This window comes from Orbicella faveolata, unplaced genomic scaffold (assembly GCF_042242905.1).
Source record: "Orbicella faveolata isolate gen_17 unplaced genomic scaffold, um_ofav_v1 contig_35, whole genome shotgun sequence".
Classification (NCBI taxonomy): domain Eukaryota; kingdom Metazoa; phylum Cnidaria; class Anthozoa; order Scleractinia; family Merulinidae; genus Orbicella; species Orbicella faveolata.
Window position 1 is genome coordinate 1,409,141 of NW_028301564.1, and position 16,670 is coordinate 1,425,810.

At 39.5% G+C, this 16,670-nt stretch overlaps 2 pseudogenes across 2 annotated transcripts; both read right to left on the reverse strand.

Annotated features, from left to right (window-relative positions):
- Nucleotides 1-1,530: 1,530 nt before the first annotated feature.
- Nucleotides 1,531-7,670, reverse strand: LOC149102529 (uncharacterized; annotated as a pseudogene). Its single transcript, XR_016201993.1, has 3 exons — nucleotides 5,881-7,670; nucleotides 3,819-4,110; nucleotides 1,531-2,850 (listed from the first exon to the last, which is right to left on the reverse strand). The product of XR_016201993.1 is annotated as an uncharacterized LOC149102529 (transcript).
- Nucleotides 7,671-7,780: 110 nt separating this feature from the next.
- LOC149102530 (TNF receptor-associated factor 6-like) lies at nucleotides 7,781-16,649 on the reverse strand (annotated as a pseudogene). The gene is made up of 5 exons (XR_016201994.1): nucleotides 11,646-16,649; nucleotides 10,048-10,503; nucleotides 9,344-9,524; nucleotides 8,582-8,793; nucleotides 7,781-8,128 (listed from the first exon to the last, which is right to left on the reverse strand). The product of XR_016201994.1 is annotated as a TNF receptor-associated factor 6-like (transcript).
- Between the last annotated feature and the right edge of the window lie 21 nt (nucleotides 16,650-16,670).

Consider the following 16,670-nt stretch of genomic DNA (forward strand, 5'->3'; position numbering starts at 1 on the left):
GCTTTTAAATCTGCCCGGCTGTTTGTGATATTCCCTTTTAAAATTTAATTTTCAGCACCGCTATGGCCAATTCTAGGGCTTGCCACAAGTTGCTCGGCAACTTTTTGGCAACTTCTTGGCAACTTTTCGTATTTCGAGCAACTTTTTTTGTTTCGAGCAAGTTTTTGCATTCCGAGTAATTTCTAGTTTTCTAGACATTGGAGCAGCTTTTAGTGCTTCAATTGGCCATGCTTCCATATTTTACAATGTTTCAGTAGACAATCCGTGAATTTCTTTAATTTAAAAAAAAATTAAAATTTTTTTAAAGTTTTTTACTTTTTTAAAAATGTTTTCTAATTTTATTTTTTAATTTTTTAAAGCGTTTTTTAAAAAGTTTTAAAAACAAATTAAAAATTTTGATTTTAATGCGTAGTATTTACTCATACGTAATGTGAACAAATTTATTTAACGACGCTGGTTACAACGTAAAGTTGCACAAAAATGCTTCGAAATGTTACTTTTGTTGTACAGATTGCATATTTTTGCATCAGAGCAAATAAAAGAAGAGCGAAACAAAAAATGTTTCTGCTATTTTTAGCAACTTTTGCGCAACTCTCGTTACAAAAAGCAACTTTTGGGCAACTTTTTGAGAAATTTCGTGCAACTTTTTGGAAATCTCGAGCAACTTGTGGCGAGCCATACCCAATTCATACACTTTAATAATCAGCCTTTAGATAAAATTGCTTAATGAACTGGCAACCCTGTGTAACTGCTTCCCCCACTACAAGGCAAGGCACATGGCAAAACGCAAGTCTGTTTTATATTTCCTTTCCTCATTTGAAATGGACACTTTTCCTAAAGGTGCATGCAGCACAAAACTGAACACTTCAAAATACATGGTGGAATACAGAGCATGTACCTTAACAACGAACTATTGTTCATGCTGAACTCGAGATTACCATAACCTACTAAAATTAAATGTTAATTCTAAATCTACGATAAGTAATCTGTACCTTATTTATTCGAATCAATTCAAAGTCAGCCAACTTAGCTATTTAAAAACACCTAAATTTCACTTTCTGAAAACTGTAAATGGCAGTGTTGGAAAGCTAAGCTAAGCATATGCAATAGATTTTGGAATCTTGATAGAATTAAAAAATGACATATGCCGCTTACGTTATTCTGTGTCAACCTACATTCAATTCTGCATGAACTCCTAGTTGGGGGGTGGGGGGGGGGGGGGGGGCGAGGGAGCGATCTATGAGTAAAAGTTCCGCGCAGAGGCATCTTAAGCTCGTGATAATGCATGTACTAAAGCGTATGCACGACGTTCGACCAATTCATTGACAAGCTTACGAGATATTCATGGCTTGACAAAATTTGGGCGCGTACATAATTGGCATTTTAATATTTGAATAAAATTCTTTTCTTCGAGTATTCATAGGTAATGTTCCATTAATCTATATTTGTTGAAAACAAATAAAAGCAAGTGATTTCTTAAAATATTACAATGCTTCAAAATTACTATACAAACGTGTCCATTTCAACTCATTTTGTGTTTCTGATGTTGATATTCGGAAAGTACAAAGTTTGCAACTCTCCGACAATTTTGTGTCAAAGAATTCAGCGCAGATATAGAAATTCATGAGCTGGCACTGCAGAGAGTCATAAGTTATAAAGCTTAAAGTTATAAGACCTTTCCCGCATTCCACTTCAGTACGTACGAACAATAGCACCAGAGCGAGATTGGGAAAGGTCTATTTTAGCGCTCCGCTTCCGTCTTGATAAGCTAGAGATTAACTATGACTGATCGTTTTCATACAAATTCGTTAAGTGCATTCTTATATTCCATCCTAAATCTTGGCCACAAAATCGCGTTTTGTCCAATTCGGCAGTACCGTGAAGTGCAATTAAACTCGACGTTCATAAACTTACATCCCTCCGCCATGTCTTCTTAAAATTTGAGATCAAACGCATCGGAAGCAGCCAAGAAATAAGAGTTTTAATGAATGGCGAATATGACGCAAAATTTGGTCTTACGATTTTATTATTCATGGCTAAGCGTACCCCACGGCCTTAAAGATGCTTTCCAATCAGTAATGCGCAGTCTCAGTACATTAATATTTATAAACATAAGTCTCAGTCGATGGAATGCGAATCGATGTTATTCGCTACGAGCCATTTACCTTATCTTTGAGGTAAATTTTCCCATCAGCTTCATTGATTTTCACAGCTGCGAAGTTGTTTCATCAAGTGATATGAGAAAGAACGAAGCATAAAGCTTCGCACCCATAATGGCGGTTAGCGTTTTATTGAAACTTTCAGTTTAATTCAGGTAGGTAGTTGCGAAATATTCACCTTTTTTGCGCAAACAAAGTCTCGAGAGTGCACACCACGGACTGGAAATCACCTTTAAAGCTTACAACTTAAAGTGCTGCGTCGGTAACTACATATTGAGGGGGCAAAATTGCGAGAAAATTTTGCATAATTTGCCTGTGATGCCCCCCTCTCCACTGACGCCACATGCGTTCGTCGAGATAAGATTGAAGATCAGCTTTTCTAATACCTCTACGTGTTTTTTGTTCCAGCTTAAGACTATTCCAGCAGGACAGTGACAGGATCAACGAAGTGTCGAGCATGTACTACGACTCGGTGCGTTGCGACGTTATTTATACGCCGTGCCATGTCTCTGTATGCAGCCCAGTCATCGCTGCTGACTTCTGTTCCTGGTCGGATACACTTCGAGATTATGGGGTCAAGCGTGGCGATGTCCCGTCTCTCTACAACCTGGAAGTACCCCCGTGCTGGACTAAATTCGGTGGTGACTATTCCAAATACCCAGGCATCCCTCGCCCTTCTCCCTCGGTTGTACTGAAAAGAGACGTACAGATTTTTCACTGGACATTTTTTTTCCGTGACCAGAATAGAAATTGTTTTTTTGTAACACATTAGCATAATTTAAAGCTGAACATCTTCCTTTACGTTTTATGATACATGCACGATAGGTTCAGTTAGCGTTTGATTCTATTGGTCGATGAACCCGGCGGTTTAAACATCGCGGGATGCTTCAAGGTGGCTCTATAGGGTATTCATTTATCACGTTGCGCCCGCTAGTGTTATGTTTTGAATGCTGTTTTTGCATTCGTTTTTACACCCAGTCCTTTCAAACTTACTAAATGTAATTAGCATGGTTGATATGTTAATGTACTAGCATCTCTGTTTAAATCTTGGCTTTTAATGTTGAATTATAGACACCCAAACAAATGCGTTGTTTACCGCTTTGATGTCTTTATTTGTGATTTCCTTGAATTTCCTTCGGTGAAATTTTCCAAAATTTTTACTTTACTTGGAATACGGCGGGAAACGAATTTTAAGCACGAAAAAAGTAGGGTTTATACTGGCAGTTTTTTTAGATGTTTGCAAATTTATGTCTTTTACCGCTGCAGAAAAACTGGTCAGATAGATTTCGCTGAAAAACGAGCTCCAACTAAAGTAAATATTTATTACCAGTCTGGCAAATCTAACGGAATTTTTTCCGTTGGAAACGCGCGAAAATTCGCTGTCAGTTTTGCTTTTTGTGCTCATGTTGACGTCATAAAATATCGAAAAACACTGACGTTTTACTTTGAGTGCGCGCAGATTACTTGAGTTTTTAATTCGTCCTAAGCGCGCGTGCGATCGTAAAACTATAGGGAGCCACCTTAACATGTATGTGTCTTTGCTGTGCTAGTTTCCAGCCACCTTAGATTTCCTTTAATATCTTCGAGAAATTAGCCAAGGTAGGTTGGCTTTTCTCTCGTTGTTTTCTGAATGTTTTGAATTTCAACTACCGATCTCACCTTAGCCTTGTGATTAAACTTGCTCTCGTCACACTTAACTACGGCGCCTGGTCCTCCAAAAGGTATGAACGGCCTCCGATCCAGATCTCTAGAACACACATCTTGCAGCCGTCGGTAAATTTTTGAGACCAGCCCTGGGTTGAGAGATAATCTCCGCGCTGTTTGTCGTTGGGAATCTTCAGAGACAAAATAGTGTATTGTAAAGAGCAGCGTTCCCAGTGGTACGCGGGGAAACTCCTCAAAAAGACTGTTGGTTCGCAAGCTCCTTTTCTTCTTACAGCCGCTGCAACGCCTATTAATAAGAAAAGAAAAGATGACGCCATTGTTTCGTTAGTGGAGAATAATGGTGTTTTAATTAGCGCCCAATAATACCTTACAGAGTTCTGCAGAGTTTGTCATGATTTCAATCCTATGTGTCTTTCACGGGTCGTAAAAAGGCAGCCTGTTCTAAGCGCTTTAAATTTCATTTACATTTAAACCCATCCTTGAAACAGCTGCTCTTAGCCTAAAGTCTATCTTGAAAACAGGAACATAATTCGGAGAACCTTATTTTTTGGTTAACTGCGGTCTGTTTTCCCCTAAGGGGGGGGTAGGGGGGAAGGGGGGGGGAGGGGAGGTTCAATACGAGCGATGAGGGATTTGAGGGAGATTAGAAAGTCAGCATACTCGTTTGCATTTCTCAAAGAAGACAGACAGCCAAGCAACGGAAAAGCTGATTGGTCAACCTGTTCAATTTAGATTTGCGCGCACCAATTAAGAGGAAATCCGATAGGCAATCGAGCAATTTCAACTTTTAATGGGCAAAACCCGTGTACCAGATTAAATTTAAGTATGTGCAGCTATTTTTGGATTTTCTAAATGTTACTTAACGCTGATGATACAGATATTTGCCAGAAATGACACCAAAAACAATTTCCCCTGGGAAGTGGAGGAAATAAAATTCACAGTTCAGAGAAATTGTACAACTACCACAGGTATAAATGATGTCATCAACTGTTTCATTTCACCAGTACTTTCATGTGTTTGATATAAACTTCAAAATTTCGTTGTTTTTAACATTTTGTATTGTTAAAAATGACTTTCATTTGAGAAGATATTACTACATAAAATTTTCGCAACACATGACGACGTTTTTTGCGATATCCGAAGTCTTTCGAAGTTTTTCCAAACTTTGTCCGGACTTCAGACGCATGTTTTCGAACATTTTCCGAAGAGATGTCCGAAGATAACCGAAGATTGCCGAATAAGATTCGAGGATGAGTGGATCATGTACACCAGCAAATTTAAGTGAAGTTAAAGGGACAAAAAAGTTAACAAAAATTTTATCCTCGTATTTGGGATATCGTTTTCATCAATTTGTTACCACTCCGTATACCATCAACTTTTACATAATAAAACCCTTTTTTGTCGGGGCAAAATGAATTTGGGTGACAGTTCGAATGGTCGATGTCTTCTTCACTTTTCCTCACAGGAACCGATTCGTGTCTAACAAAAAGACAGGCATAGCTTTCAGTCCTTTCATGCAGCAGGCGCACTGGAATAATCATAGTCTTGTTAACCAGGCTCCCTTCCGTTGAGTTGATTAGGAAAACCTTCAAAATTAATAGCGCTTCTCTCAATCAAATGGGTAGCTAACTGTCCGACGGTGTTCGTCTTTCGGTTCGACTACAAATTTACCATCAATAATCCGCCAAGAATTTCACGCTGAAGATACGCCAAGGCTATTTAACGTTCGCGTCACACGCCTGGTCACACGCCTTCTCCGGGCAACGCAGTTAGGAAAACTTGTACGCAAATGTATCGTAAGATGTCCGTTATCGGGCAGGATATGAGTGATAAAGAGAAGTTAAGAAGCCATAGTTATCAAGCCGATCCGCCTTGCCCCGTTCAGCATTTATACGCAAGTACTAGCACATAAATGTTCGCGCCGCTATACGCCAAAAACTCCAATCTCCCGCCAATATGCCGCGAAATTTTAAAGGCTGCCCATGTCTAAGATCTTAAGCGTAACCTACACTAAATGCACCCTGAATCCAAATTTTGATTTAAGAGAAAACCTTACCAATGAAATCCATCAACATGATTGCCGTTCCTCTGTATTAAGACCATGTCCTCGTCACATTGTGCACACCGAAGCGGATCGGCCAGCAGGAAACGTCGTTGCAATAACTGGATCAAGTTCATACACGGACCCCGTTGCAAATCTATACATTCATTCAGATTCATGACTTCTCACTCACGAGAGCGTTATTCGCAGTTAGCGCGAAGTGCCACTACGAAGATGTTTTAGCGGCTTTTATTGTGCTTACGTTCGGCGTGAACCTGTGAAACTCCCAAGTGACGTAAAACAACTGACAACCCAAAACAAAAAACCCAAGACAATAGAGAAAACAATAGCTCCAAAGTAAAAGAAAGAATTCTCATGCCTCATTTTGTATGATCTTTTGACGTATTCATTTACGTTACATAGCGAGGAGAATCTCGCAGATTTTATCCGCGGGACACTAATTGGAGTGGTTCCTTAAAAAAAAACAACTAAGAGTAGAAAAGCATAAAAAAAAAAAAAACATCGCACGTTCTTTTCTACAGGCCACTAACAAAACTAATGCGGGAATAAACAACAGACTTGCTAAGTTGGTTGATTGGCCGATCGTCTTGTCCGGAAACATTGCTTTTGACGCTTTTACGAATACAAGTCGAAAATGGATAATGAGGCGTTGTAACATTATCGAATTCCTGGCGGGATTGCTGGATAGTACAAGTACCGGATTTTTTTCTTGAAATTGACTTCTCACATGCATAAGACATTTGACACATGGGCTAAGTCTCTGCAGTTTTCATATCCTGAGAGCAAATTTTGACCCAGTATTGGCTAAACTCTCATAAGAGACCACCTCCCGTAAGCGATCGCTTAGGCTTGACATTTTGGGTTGTCGCTTACGGGAGGTTCAGCCGTAATTTCATAATCGGCAATGTTGGTAATAATTACTATGTGAATTGTATTTTACACGGTCCTCTTGCCAATTAATTGTTTTGGTTACAAAAAAGTTTGAGATAAACTAATTGTAGTGAAAATTTTAGTGTCATTAAACAGTACAGAGACAAGAGATGGAGATCTCATTAAGTTTACAATTGACAGGCGAATATAGTGCGGCGCTAATTAGGTACCAGATTTGATGTGGTTCAGATTGGATACCTGTAATTGAACATCTACATTATCACACGTCGATAAATTGCAAATGGGTGGGCGCATAACCAATCACAGTCGAGAGTTGCGAGGCTACAATCCGGGGAAGAAGCGGAAAGGAAGAGAGATAACAAGGATCTCGCGAATAACATAATCAACAGGTACTATACATGTATTTCCTTCTGAGTAGTTACATTATGATGTCTGGTAAAAGAGCGAAAGATCCTATCATTGATCTGATCAGAAGTAAATGTAAATGAAGATGCCAAGCAAAGAGTGCCCAGTTAAGTCACCATTTAACACCAAAACTTATCATTACAACTTTTATTCACTAATAATTGCATTTAAAAAGTAAGAGTAGCAGGCAATTTTTTCTTCAGTTTAACACATACGCCCAGCATTGAAGTGACTATAACGGGATTTTACTTTTCAGACAGGTATGTTAATTTTAAAAGGCAAATCAAATACCAATTAACTTAATTTTCATTCTTACAATAGTGATAATGGTAATCATGATGAAATCTTTTTCGTACGATAAAAGACTATAATCCAGATAGTGCATCAATTATAGAGCAGTCACGATCAGTTTTGGTTTTATTTCTGATTGCATCAAAGAATGGACGCGAGTTTTTTAAGCCTAGTAATTCGCAATATGGAGCATTACTTAATTCTCTTTTAAAGTATAATAAGACATTACATATTTCACAGTCATTCTCCCGTCTGGGACAATGTTAAAAAAATCGGCAGATGAAATTCTTCCAATCAGCTGCCCCTCTTTAATTTCTCTCGCTTCAAAGGAGAATATCTTCTCCGAAACAGTTCCTTGCATCACGACAATCCTGCAAACATGAACTATTCATTTCTTTCCTTCGTAACAGTAACTTCAATATTTGTAAGCTACTATAATGTCTGGTGTCTCAATTACTTTTGATTACTTTAGATACTTAGTATAGATAACTAAATGTAGCTATAGATGTCGATAGTGACCTTAAACGTTACTTCTTGGTCATTTATGAGATCACCGAAGTCCACCTCAGCGCCGATCATCTTCCCTTCGGTTACAATTGCCGGAAAGCGCGTTTCGAATCGTTTCAGCACGTCGCCATCCCGAATTAAAGCGAATCTGAAAAACAATTTGTTGTACTTCAGTTACAAATACACACAACTACATAATTACATCGCCGTCGACTGACTGAGATGCCGTTGCAGTTATTAGCATCATGGCCAACCAGAACGTGAAAGAAAAAGAAACTTCATTATTCACTTAATCAATCGTTCCCCTTATAATTACTTGATGAGAAGGGTAGAAAAACATGCGTGAGTATAGTTAAAAATGTACACAACTACACGAGATAAAATGGTTCCATTTCATAGTAAGACTCGAACAAAAAAACACTGATTTAGTCAATGCCCACTTGGACAATTATGAACTTGTTTGCTCCCCTTCCTTGCACCACACATCATGCCCCAAGAACTTCAAGCGTCAATTTGCAATTTGAGAGCTTCGATAAAGTTTGTACGTATGTCTGTCTGTCTGTTTGCAGATAAATCACTACTCGGCTAAAATGAGCCTTACCTTGCCGAGACAGTGAGCGGTGTAGAACAGACCAGCTGTTCTATAACCATCTTTTGGGGCGTGGCTGTTCTCAACCAAATGCATCTGAACATACTGCGGTCAAAGCTGAAGTGAGGACTTGCCGCGTTTTTGCCCGCCGGAAGGTCAACCAGACTCAATGTCCACTTATAACTCTTTCTTTTGCGGAGAATTCTTTCCACTTTTTCTTCGGCCTATAAATCATTAAAATAAACTGGCCTAAGTCATTTCAATATTCATTGACTGGTTTATCATCAGCCGGCGTATATTGCCCTGCTACTACATGTAAATCCATAATTTCTAAACTTTTAGCTACATGTAGAGCTAAATGGATTTCAGCAAAGTAAAGAGTGTGGTCTGAATAGCCAGAACACTCATGTTTTGACCAATTAAACAATGGTACACATACAAATCCTTCTGATTTCGAACTTCCACGAAACTTAAAGGAATCCAAACCTGAAAATATGCATGTTAGCTTATATGTAAATGTTCTTTCCATTTTGATAACATCATGCATTGCCAGTGACTAAATCAGTGCGTTCTCTTGAAAAGCACGTCACCTGACCAACTATTGCAAAAGGCCTATTACCCTAACGGAAGTTATCACAGCCGAATTTGAATTCAACCTTCATAGACATTTGCTCATGTAAAATATCTAAATTATAATTCTTAGACATTTACAGAGATTAATGGGGCACTGAGTCGATTCAATAAATGATCTATAGCCAACCTAAGGTCACGTACCTTGCTGAATATCTTGCTTTTTAATTTCTCCACTTCGTTCTTCAGCATCACCTGATGACATGCTTGGTATTGACGATCATGTTCGCATTTACCACCAAGAGCGTAATAATTGTTGCAACCCTTGACATCACATTTCACTACACGCCTAGGACAGTCACCGAGGTGCAAGTGGATCTGTGATCTGTAAACAGGCAAACGAATTTGTTCAATTTAACAAATTGACGACAGTTTTTCATACGTCTGTTCTTTTTCTGATTAAGAATTTCGTCAGAACTTGGTCAAAGTAGCTGTGGAGCCATTCGGCTATCGTCTCCTGGATCCGCAGACTACTTTAGCAATGTTATGACGAAATTCATTGTCCATAATAGGACCGACGCATGAAAAACTGACTTCAATTTATTTTTTACGATAAGAAATTGTCAAATTGTCCGCTCTCGCTCGTTGACGCATCGTATAAATTAAAAATCACGCGTCTGTCCGCATATTGACAATGAAAATCAGCCAATCAGCGCGCGAGAATTTCTGCAGTTATTGTAAAAACACCAGTAGCGGCTATCGTGATACTTTTGTCAAATATTTGAACTAATTCGCAGTCTGGTCTGAAAGAGATTTTTTACTGAGCATTTTATTCTAACTTTTATTACATCCGTAGTTAGCTTCGAGAAATGAGAATGACCTTGCCTCCAGTGTACAGTTAAACTTACCTCGGTAATCTCTCTCCGCACTGAAGCGGACATAGCAGAGGGCCTTGCGCACAGTTTTCCACGTGAACGTCGAGATGAAATCTCGGCACTCCCACACTACAGAACATGCATTAAACCTTTTCATAAGGGCATGCCGCCAGGTGCTCGTCCAATGCAGAGCACTGTCGGTTCCCGATACAACTATTTGGGCACTCCACTAACATAAACGGGCAGGTGTCACAGTGCCTTTCTTTATCGCTATGCTGCCCAGTCCATGAGCAGCCGCCATTTGTGCAGCGCACATTAATTTTGGATATCATCGCTTTTACAGCGATATTCGGATTTAAATTGGAGGCGTCAAGAATCACACGGCAAAGGGGACAGGTTTTTCTTTGATTTGCGATACTCTCCAGTAAACAGGCCTTGCATGCACTATGTCCACAGGACAACGAGACAGGCTCATTCATCAACTCCTTGCTGGGAGAAAATGGCAAAAGAGGGAGTGAGAATCGAATGTTGAAATAGAGGAGGAGAAGAAGAAATAGAAGGACGGCAAGGCTATGACAAACACAACAACCAAATAATGCTATAAAGTTAATAAAACCTACGAAATCACATCGAATTTTAGGAACAAAAGACTAGAATACGAGAAGTCCCTCTTTCGCTTAGCCCGTCGTGCGCTCCTCGCCCCCAGGATTTCGCGCGGACATTGTTTTCTCGCGGTATTCTATCGCGTCACGCACGACGGACTAAGCGAAAGAGGGACTGCTCGTAGACCCAAACGATCGAAACGTATAACCTATTAAGTCAAAAACCAGCCTCGGATCTATTCTTAAATTATTCTTAAAATGTCGCAAATTTCGTTCTCGATATTCTTATAAACTAAGTGGTAAAAAGTTGTAAAACAATGCGGTTCCGGTCTTGAGCAATGTCTGTTTATGGAGGGATTTCAAAAAAAAAAAAAGGCCATGGATCAGCGTATTTATTTACCCACATTCACATCCCCTCGCCCTCGTCCACAAGACGAAACACTTGATTAGTATCACACAATTCAAATCTCGGGCCTGAGCACATTCTAACTCATTCTTATAGCTATCAACTAAATCTGGAGCTCGAAGAATCTGAACTCCTCGCGCTCGCACTCAACACTTTGAAATCTCGGTCTCGCAGTATAAAACGCCAAAATGTCTCGGGCTCGCACAGAAAAACGCCGTCTCGCAGTCTCGCATTTACCCTAATTAACCATTGAAGTTCGCAATCTGCGCTCTCTCCGAGACCTGTTCACCCTCTTATATGGACAGTTTGATATAGCCTGCGGACAGGCTCCCGGCGAGGACAGGAAAAAAATTAGGCGAGCCTGTTCCCAGGCTAATTTTGATTATGCAGAACGAACGAAGCGCGAACCTGACCCTCAAAATTAAGCAATGGTACAAGTCTGTTGCCGTTGAAAACACTAGACCTCTACAAACTACGACTTGACATTTCCAAGCAAAGATACAGTACTCTCTGTGTTTGCAGCGGTCGGACGGACATATCGCGAAAAGGCAAATTAAAATCAAAACAAAACAATTTCGACAACAGCAAAACAAGAGAAAGGTTGTAAGGCTGGAATTTCTCACCATATTGGGCATAGCAGACTATGGTCCACTTCATCTTCTGAGCCTTCCGATTCTTCTCCATTTCTGACAATTTTAACAATCTCGCAGTTAAAATTGCTTAACCCAGACATGTTGGAAAAATCCGCCGCTTAGTAGAGGAATGGCCGACAGTCACTACCGAGCTTCAATGCGTTTAGCCGCGCGCGTGTCTGATCAAAAGACTATTATTTCCATTGTGACGAAGACTCTTCGTCACAAAAGAACCCAGTCGAAGACTGATAACTGACAATAGCTTGAATTCAATCATAGCGGCTTGGGTGACATCAACACTTGTGAAAAACTATTAAATTATCCGCGAAAGAGTTTGTTGCGAAGATGAAGTGGCAACAGATCATGTGCTGCGCAGTCCAAAAGAATATTATAATTTTACTTGTTTCCACTTTCTGAGTTCTAGCCAAAGCGTATCGCAACAGATTGACATCTCCCATGATGAATGCCCATTTGTTTTAGAAACAATGCCTTTTGTTTCTGCAGTGCATGAAACGACTTGTTATGTATCATACTGTGATGTCCGCGGAGAAGCTGCCATGTCTATCTGAATTTTTTTTAAAAGTAATTTCCAGACCTATTAAATGCTTCGAATTTAACTTTAATTAAAGAAGGACCTAGTTTGATTTGAGCGAAATAGCCAAAAAATTTACGGAAAACAATCACACAAAGAAAATGGTGCTTGTTTTTCTTTTCACCTATTATTAGTAGTCAGTGTCTCACTGCTATTCATTGTCACGTGCCCACATTTTTGCTGGCGCAAACGCTCTCACAAGGATGAAATGCCGCACCTAAATCGTATACCTAACTTTCGGTAACCAAAAGAAAAAAAAAAAAACCACTTTTTTTTGCAAAAAAGTGTCAAAAGTAGCGGAAAATCTTCACGTGCATCTACTGTCGGAAAATCTAGGTTGCGTTAAAAAACATTCCCCCAAAGATTATGCCAGTTCGTAATTTGGCAGGAAAAGAGCGTCTTACTTAATAACCAGAGCGTCTATAGGAAATCGAAAGAAACAGGTAATTCGACAACAAAGCAAAGAAAACAGCGGCATCCATTTGTTAATGCCATACCGCCCCAGCGACAATACAACAAATTTATTTTTACCGTCCAGTTAGCAGTTTTTGCGCTGGTCGATTTATGAAGTCAAGTAAGAATTGAAATCCCGTATCCTGCCCTATTCCCCATGTAAATCTCGCATCCCAACTTCGTCGAAACACGAAATCCCGCTCGCGCTAATAATTTAAATTCCTGCTTTTCGCTCCTGTTTTCAGATAGTGCAAAAACTCCCTGTAGCATGATTTGTTTCCTGAATCAAGGTGCAAAGTGTCAGTTCAAAAAACCAATTACTGCTCATTATTCTTTTGTAGCACGTAAGTGATCGAAAGTGGCATCAGTTTTCTTGTCCCCTGGGTGCGATTGGTACAATACCTACACGCGTGCGAATTAGAGCAGCGTGCCTTTCAGTGTGCTTTCGTGTTTACATCAAAGTTACTAAGAGATTGAAGCTGCGTGTGTGCGATTTATCCCACAAAATGAGTCATAGTAATCGCGCATTCCAAAGGACTGTTATTTTTTTGGAAAAAAGACGGAATGCAGTGCCAAATAATGCCGAAATGAGCAGGCTTACAAACGCGAGGCGTGTTGGTGACATCTCTTTCACAAAGAACAACACAGACACTGAGATCGGCGACATCCTTGTCAGAACCTTTCCATCACTGGCCGGGAAAGACCTTAGTGGGTGAGTTTGACTTTTACTAGGTTAACTAGCTCTGGGTGCAATACATGTGTTTGTAGGTACTTCACAGTACTGCACAGCAAGAACGCTCCCGCAAAAAGTCATACTTCACTACATGTTATAGTTTTAAAATACAGCGGAACCCAGCTATTTCGAAAGGGGAAACGAAAGGAATTAATGGAAATAGCCGACAGTAAATTACCAAAGGGCAAATCCAAGGGAAATGGTTTAGATTTTGAAATAACAGGGAATTAGAAAGAACCAAGTGCGAATAACCGGGGTGCAACTGGATTGGTGTTTCGGGGTTTCTTAAAACAGACAAAAGGAAAGCCGAAGGGTGATTTTGTTGAATGCAGAAGATTGAGACTAATCGTGATTAAACGGCATTTAATGTAGTTTTATTTTTGTATCTATAGCTGGTTTTCACGTGACGTCACCAAAATTAGAACTACAAAGTTATTGATCTTCCTGAAATTGTAATTTAAATGAGGTAAAAGAGCAGCTGAAAACTAATATTCATACAAATTTTCGCTCCTAATGGATTCTTGGTTTTGTGATACACTACGCTTGAATTTCTAAGCTTTTGCGTGACGCGGCATTTACATGTCATGATGGTTAAAAGTTACTTATTTCGGGGAACTTGGCTATCTGAACAGTGCATGTCTTAGAAAAAGTATTATTTAAACGTTTTAGAGTTCCTCGAGGGATAAATTCACGCTTTTGTAGCAAAACTCAGTGACAGATGTTTCTGTTGGTTTCCAGCCGCCATGTTGGTGCCCATACCGATGGGCACCAGCACGGCGTCTCCATACAAATCTCTATAAATTTAGGTATAAAATTTCTCCGCATATCTCGCATAAGAAAAATTGCTGTGACCAAAATGTTTGCGAGAGTCTTTGCATATTTACATTCTTTCATTTCCCAGAATCTGGACTTTATCTATTGCCGGGTTTTGATTTTTATTTTGATCTAGTTTGAATTGCGTGACACTGAAAACCAGCAATAGATTAATAAACCCAATTCAGTGAAAGTGTTACTTGTCAAAGTGATTTGATCTCGATGTCCAAAACATTGTGCGCGCCCAGCAGCGACGCAAGCATTAGTGAAACATGCGGGTAAAGCCTCCAAAAACCCTCAAGCACGATGTAACAATCCCGGTAAATAGCAATTCTTATATTCAGGAGAATACTTTCTTTAAATAGAGGCAGAATTTTTCTTTGTAATCTCTCTGTTTTGATATGGGGTGGGGAGTGGCCTTATAGACTGAGAATTGCCAGATTGGCGATCAGTGGGCAAGAGCCTTCGTTTACCTGTCTTGTGGGCGAGACTACTGTAGGCTCGACTTCCGCCGTTTTCTCGAGTCCGGTCCACGTTTGGGGGAGTAGCGCGGGATCCTTTCTCGAACGGCGGCCGGTAATCGAGCCTAGCGCGAGGCCTGCGAGGGAATTTAGAAAAAAAAGGCGCGCGCCATGGAAGACCGAAAAATATCATTTCGAGATACTTAAGAAATCTATGAAAAAAATACCTTGCTTATTTCTTAATATTTTTGTGGACTTATGCAAAGAGGACGTGATGTCACGTGACAGAGCTTTGGGAGCAAGAGTAGTCTGAGAGGTTAAATGAGTACTAGTATTTTGCGTGATTGCTTTCGAGTAAGGGCGGCCATTGTTATATTTGCCATATTCTCTGAGTGGATCCTTACCGCTGCGTCCCCCCTGTAATAATGAATAAGTTGCAAGGGAATACAGCTATTAAGTCATCTAGCGTATCTCAACGGCAAACGCTGCCTTTTGGTAAATGTTTAAGAAAAAAAGGAAAACAAAGAAACAAGGAAAAGTGAAAAAGAAATAAACTAAAAAAACCCTTCAGCTTGCAACTCACACGTTTAAAAAAAGTTCCATCCAGTTCCATTACCAAAGTTACAGTATATTTCAGGCTTTTATAAATTTGGATTTTTTAAAAAGATAATAGCAATTATTTAATACAAAACAACTGCAAAACCCTGTTTTATAAACATTAAATTATTAACTTAACAAAAACATGCAAACTACTGTTATTAATTTTTTTTCAAGACTTGAACTTTCAAGCACCAAATTAGTTATATTATAGTATGGGGAAATCACTGGGTATAGTTGGTGCACTGACTGTGTCCTCAATATTTCATTCATCCAGTCTAGAATTTATTACTTCCTATGAGCGAGGGCATGCCATGAAGACGGTGGCAACTGGCATGCAAAATGGTGCCCAAATAATGAACCTCTTTGGCGGTTGCAGGAAAAAAAAGATTTTCCTGTTGCTACCCAATCCAGGTTTGTAGAAGCCTTTGTGTTATTAACATTAATATTAAAAATGATTTCAGTTGTAGAAAACATGTAGTTACCTAATGGGTTATTTTAGTGAAACACTTGCTCTGATTGTTTGAAGAGTGCATCCCATCTCACATCTCCCATTTACAACACTAAAGCATGCATCTAACTTACCAAATGGCTGCCAAAAATTGTTTTCCCATTGATGGAAACAGTCCTGAGCCATGTAATTCTTGTTTTCAAAAGCCAGCAATTCAAAAATTCAATATTTGCTAACTTTGAATGCTATTAAGCTGTACTGGGCAATACTGGCCCTTATGTAGTTTTCAAATGGATCTCGCTGTGCTCAATCCATACTCGAAAGGCCTCGGGCATTTATATGAGATCTATGAGATATATATATAAGATACGTAAAAACCTTATCACTGAGTCACAGAGTGCTCTACAGTCATGGAGCTATATCATTAATTGTTTATGAAAGAAAAAATTGAAACAAATTACACTACAGATCTGTTTTGAAAGGGCCTGGTGGTCCTCTCTCTTCAGGAGCATGAAACACTGACTGACTAGACATCCTTATATAGGCTGATCATTCAAGCATGCTTTATCAAGTACTTGCTCGTATGCCAGTTCAAGAGGACCACTAGACCCTTTCAAAACAAACCTGTAGTGTAATGTTTTACCTGTAAGTTTTCCTTTCATATACAATTAATTATATATGAGATACGTATATTTTTTAATTTGAATATTATTACTTTTGTTCCAGCAACAACCTCAGCTCTGACCTCGCCTCCTACCACACAGCCATCTACATCTGGACCATCATCTTCACCCGCAGTCACACAACCATCCTTGACACAACCATTCATATCTGCATCCTTGTTAACACCCGCAGCCTCACAGCCATCCACGTTTGCATCCTCATCTGCACAACCAGTCACACTGTCATCTACTGC